The 5,814-nt window shown below is 43.0% G+C and overlaps 1 non-coding gene across 1 annotated transcript; it reads left to right on the top strand.

Moving 5' to 3' along the window:
- Positions 1-539: 539 nt before the first annotated feature.
- trnas-cga (transfer RNA serine (anticodon CGA)) lies at positions 540-621 on the top strand. The gene has a single exon. It is a non-coding gene; the product is annotated as a tRNA-Ser (tRNA).
- Positions 622-5,814: the final 5,193 nt, after the last annotated feature.

Genomic DNA, 5,814 nt, shown 5'->3' with positions numbered 1-5,814 from the left:
GCAGAGAAGGGTAAAGATAGAAAGACTGAGGCAGGAGGAAAACTAAAAATCCAACCCAGATGATGAACTCGCAGATAATATCTACACATTAATGTCTCTTCGTCCTCATAGTGAAAACATCAGTAATTTTATTCCAGTATAAAAAGAAAGAAAGTCTTGTCTTTATAAAGCGCTTTTCAAGACCTCAAGACCTCCCAAAGCGCTATACAGCCAATGAGGTATTTTTGAAGTGTAGTCACTGTTATACTTGTGGTCGAGTGGATAATCTGCGGATGCCGAGGGAGACAACAACGTAACTTTCGAGAAATTAATTCTGAAAAGTCTCACTTGGCATGACAAGTCGCACATTCAAAACGAATGTGGTAAAGAGAGGCTAATATTGTTGATATGAAATAGTTAGTGAACAACTTCACATTGCTGTACATCGGAATAGAAAAAGTGATTGGATGGATCGCAGGATGGCCGATCGGCGATGGGTTGCACCGAATTCTGCACTGGTTGCACCCTTTTGGTAGCAGTAGCTGTTCTGTTTTTGAAAAGCTGCGATGGCCGAGTGGTTAAGGCGTTAGACTCGAAATCTAATGGGGTTTTCCTGCGCAGGTTCGAATCCTGCTCGTAGCGCTATTTCTTATAGATTTGTTCAATGATCAAACAAATAAGGACTGGAGTTGACGGACCGTGTTCCCTCCCTCAGAGAGATGATCCAGCGTGGCAAATGCTTTTAATTCGGAGCCAATGGTCTCTTGCAGAGTTGCACGGCACGTGAAAGAATCTCTACCAAGCTCCATCTTAAATTCTGCTCGTTCGCAAAGCTTGATATTTATCCGATTTGTTTCTATACTTTAATCTCTCCCTGTCCCTGTCTCTTGACTCTCTGAATTTTCCCCTGATGGACTTCTCAGGTTTTCTTGAACGGCCAAGGATGATCGAACCTGCAACACCAGCAGAGAAGGGTAAAGATGGAAAGACTGAGACGGGGGGAGAAGCAAAGGTGCAACCCAGTTGATGTATTCGGAGCTATTGTCCACACATTTATGTCTCTTCGACCTCACAGTGAAAAAAATCAGCAATTTGAATACAGTGCACTTATGGTAGAGTGTTTAAATGCGAGTGTTGAGACAGACACCAATCGAACCGTTGCCATGGTGATGACCGAATCTAAACACTAGACCACAAAGAAACGCTGAAAATTCTTTGGTGCGAACAAGCAGCCCAACGCGGCCTTTCCTACTTGCCTCTTTGTAATTCAGGTCATTATCGTGCGAGACAAGCTGCTCGCAAAAAAATGGCATTTTCTGTTCAAGCTACTATCGCGACAGAAGGTGATGTTCAGGCAATGACAGCACCAAGTGCAACTAGGCATGTACATGAAATGGAAAGTGAGGTAAAATACTACCACAAGCTGCTGATGGACATGTTTCCATTTCCAAAATTCACGAACCTGAATGCAGCTCCTGGGAAAACTGCAAGGCCACGCAGGTCCATCATGAATCATTTGAAGCAACTGGCAGTTTAAAGTGGCATCTCCTCCTGCTTCTGTCGGGGGTGAAGGAGAGACACCGTCGTTATAAACGTACAGTTTGATTTGGTACAGAACTGTATAGAGAAGGAGCACATATACTGGGGCTGTGAGATATTCTACATTATTCATATTTAACCACAAGAATATCCGCAGTCAGAAGCTGAAAAGAAGGGAGAGATAAGAGGCCTGAAAATAAACACAGAGCTGAATGAATCACGGAAGAGTGAAAGAAAAGTAAATCTTACCAGTTCTGCTGTGTTCCGTGCGCAATCTTGGGTGCTCCCCGATGGACTGATGGTTGGAATTTAATGCTCCCACCAACGCATGAGTTCGATTCCAAGTCAGCGAATTAACTTTAGCAAAAGTTATTAAATTAATTACATGAAACTAATTAAACCCTGTTGGTAGATGAATGACTGTTTTATTCACCATTAATCAAACGATAACTTTCTATTTCATACTGAAGGAGATGTTGACGTGGTTACCGAGAGACAGTCAAAACTTTAATCAGATTTTTATGCTTTGCAGGTGATCAAATTTCATCATTTTATAGACTGTATCTTAAGGATATGATTAAAAGCTCAGTGCAGCTGTTGTTAAATTTAAAATGAATAGGAAATTGTCGCCTTTTATTACAAGAACGCCCGAACCGGTTCGACGATCAAGATGAAAGTAACGCAACGAGGAACACCTGATACAAAAATCCCCACCGTTTTGCTTTTCCAACATAAAGGGTGTGACATTTATTTTCTGAACATAGAAACAGTCTGGTCTCGCTCACTACAGAAATCTCCATGTCACAGCGAAACAGCTCTCCTGCAGCAAGTGCGGCCTCCCTTCGGGCCTTTCGGGGGCTTGTCTGCCAAGGAGAATTGTAATTTTCTTGCTTCCAAAAAATACATTGAAACCCTGGAACGTTGAGGCGAAGAATCCTGAGGAAAAATCAAATATGAGCTCGAACCATCAAACTTCCGTGCTAACCGACAGCACCAACTAGACAGGCGAAGAGGTCACATGCTAAACCAATAATGAATTGGGCTAAACTTTGAGTTTGCAGCGACCAATGTCTACAGTCAGTCCAAAATGAATGGTTGAAGCTTGTAGGAGTGAAAATCCAAACAGCCGGTCTTCACTCTTAAACCAGCAACTATGAAGAAAATCATGCCGGAGAAATACTCGCTTTCAGTGCGGTGACACTGGGCCAGAGTAAAGCTCAGTTAATATGATTGGCGAGTGGCTGGAGGGTGGATTTCGAACTCCTGACCGATTGCACTGTGCATTTTCCAGATCTGCTTGGAGCACCAATCCCTTCAATTCATCACTTACAGGGACAATTCGATTCTCGGTTTCATTTCGCTGACGCTTGGTGAAATTTTACAAATTGGAAGCGATCAGTGTCAAAGCTAACCACGTCACCGACATGCTCGCAGATACAAAGCGGCCACACTCTGCTTCAGCAAGATGAAAGCCGAGAGCGATTTCACGGTCAAATATAATGGCTAACAAAACTTATTCAAAGAAAGTGCAGGTCGTTTAAATTCCTGATTGTTCGCATTGAACTTCTTCAAATTGCGTTTGAGAGCCACGTGGGGCGATTTGGGGACTTCATTTCATTTTATGCAGAAATTTCAAATGCAGTTCAAGGTCAAAAGTCCTGGGACCACTGTTGTTCACAATTTACCGGTGCTGGGACCACTGTTGTTCGCAATTTATCGGTGTTGGGACCACTGTTGTTTACAATTTGTCGGTGCTGCGACCATTGTTGTTCGCAATTTATCGGTTCTGGGATCACTGTTGTTCACAATTTACCAGTGCTGGGACAACTGTTGTTCACAATTTACCGGTGCTGGGACCACTGTTGTTCACAATTTACCGGTGCTGGGACCACTGTTGTTCGCAATTTATCGGTGTTGGGACCACTGTTGTTTACAATTTGTCGGCGCTGCGACCATTGTTGTTCACAATTTATCGGTGCTGGGACCACTGTTGTTCACAATTCACCGGTGCTGGGACCACTGTTGTTCGCAATTTATCGGTGTTGGGACCACTGTTGTTCACAATTTATCGGTGCTGGGACCATTGTTGTTCACAATTTGTCGGTTCTGCGACCATTGTTGTTCACAATTTATCGGTGCTGGGATCACTGTTGTTCACAATTTATCGATGTTGGGACCACTGTTGTTCACAATTTGTCGGTGCTGCGACCATTGTTGTTCACAATTTATCGGTTCTGGGATCACTGTTGTTCACAATTTGTCGGTGCTGCGACCATTGTTGTTCACAATTTATCGGTGCTGGGACCATTGTTGTTCACAATTTATCGGTGCTGGGATTACTGTTGTTCACAATTTATCAGTGCTGGGTTTGAGAATGCATACGGGGCGCCCTTTTAATAAAAATGCATATGGGGTAAGCTTTTAGTGGTTTATAGTGAGATACCTCCATAGCGAAGTAGCAGTGTGGTGAACCAATGGTTATTATAAGTAGCCCATTTTGCCAGCTAGAATTAGAAACAATGAGCTTCTTCTTTGACCACCTGTTTACGTTATTAATTTTCTTTATGTATAAGCCTGCCTTGTGTTAATCAAGCAAAGAGATATGATAAAGTTGAATTCTAGTATAAGGAGTTGTCATGCAGCTGCATTATTGAATGGATCTTCCTTTGCAGGCAAGGTCAAAAAACATCCCAAGCCAGAGATAAGGTCGCCTCCCTTTTCCTTGGCATACGCATGAACAAGTATTACCTGTGAGTGATCGGTCATTATGTCAGTTAGCATGGCTTGCCAAGACTCAGCTTATGATTGGTTTTAACCCCTTGCTACTCATGTCCCTCCCCACTCTGAAAATGTATAATTGTCTGGATCTGCCTATGTAATTTTGCCTGCTCTATGAGATTGACCAGACTCTGTCAAGAGATGAAATCAATTCTATCGATAAGGTCAGCTGCAGCTAATAAATTGTGTTAAACTTTCAAGTGTTATTCTCATCAGTTATTGCTGAACCAGACTAAGGGTGAAGAAATACGGTATCGTCAGGTTCACGGTTGTTCACAATTTATCGGTGCTGGGTTCACAGTTGTTCACAATTTATCGGTGCTGGGACCACTGTTGTTCTCAATTTATCGGCGCTGGGGCCACTGTTGTTCACAATTTATCGGTGCTGGGACCACTGTTGTTCACAGTTTATCGGTGCTGGGACCACTGTTGTTCACAGTTTATCGGTGCTGGGTCCACTGTTGTTCACAATTTATCGGTGCTGGGACCACTGTTGTTCACAGTTTATCGGTGCTGGGACCACTGTTGTTCACAGTTTATCGGTGCTGGGTCCACTGTTGTTCACAATTTATCGGTGCTGGGACCACTGTTGTTCACAGTTTATCGGTGCTGGCGCCACTGTTGTTCACAATTTATCGGTGCTGGGACAACTGTTGTTCACAATTTATCGGTGCTGGGACCACTGTTGTTCACAATTTATCGGTGATGGGACCACTGTTGTTCACAATTTACATTAATGATTTAGTCATAGGAATCGGAAATACAATTTCAAAATTGACAGACAGCACATAATTGGGAGCTGTAGTTAATACAAAGGAAAAATGCGAAAAATACAGGAAGACGTCAGTAAACTTGCAAAATGGGCGTGTAAATGGCAAATTAGTTTCAATATTTACTGTGTATTCCCTTGCCTTGTTTGCCCTCCCTAAATGCATTACCTCATTCTCCAGATTGAATTGCATTTGCCACTATTCTATCCACCTGTCCATTCCACTGATATCTTCCTGCAGTCCACAGCTTCCCTCCTCACCATCAACCACACGACCAATTTTTGCATCTTCTGCAAAATTGTTAATAATACCCCGTACATTTAAATCCAAATCAATGATCTGTGCTACGAAAAGCAGCGACCGAGTACGGATCCCTGCGGAACCCTACTCGAGACAGCCTCGCAGTCACAAAAACACCCGTCGACCATTGCTTCCTGCCACTCAGTCAATTTTGGATCAACTTGCCAATTTCCCTTGGATCCAATGGGCTTTTACACATTTGACCAATCTGCCATGTAGGACTTTGTCAAAAGCCTCCCGAAAATCTATGTCGACTACAAAAAACGCACTACCCTCATCCACCTTCCTTGATACCTCCAAAAAAATTCAATTCAAACGACCTTCCCTTAACAAATCCATGCTGACTGCCCTTCATTAATCCGTCCCTTTCCAAATGAAGATTAATACTTTCCCCCAGAATTGTGCTCAATACCGAGGTTAGGCTGACTGGCCTGCAATAATTCGATCT

This window comes from Heptranchias perlo, chromosome 20 (genome assembly GCF_035084215.1).
Source record: "Heptranchias perlo isolate sHepPer1 chromosome 20, sHepPer1.hap1, whole genome shotgun sequence".
NCBI classification, from domain to species: Eukaryota; Metazoa; Chordata; class Chondrichthyes; order Hexanchiformes; family Hexanchidae; genus Heptranchias; species Heptranchias perlo.
This window is presented reverse-complemented; position numbering and strand designations above follow the sequence as displayed.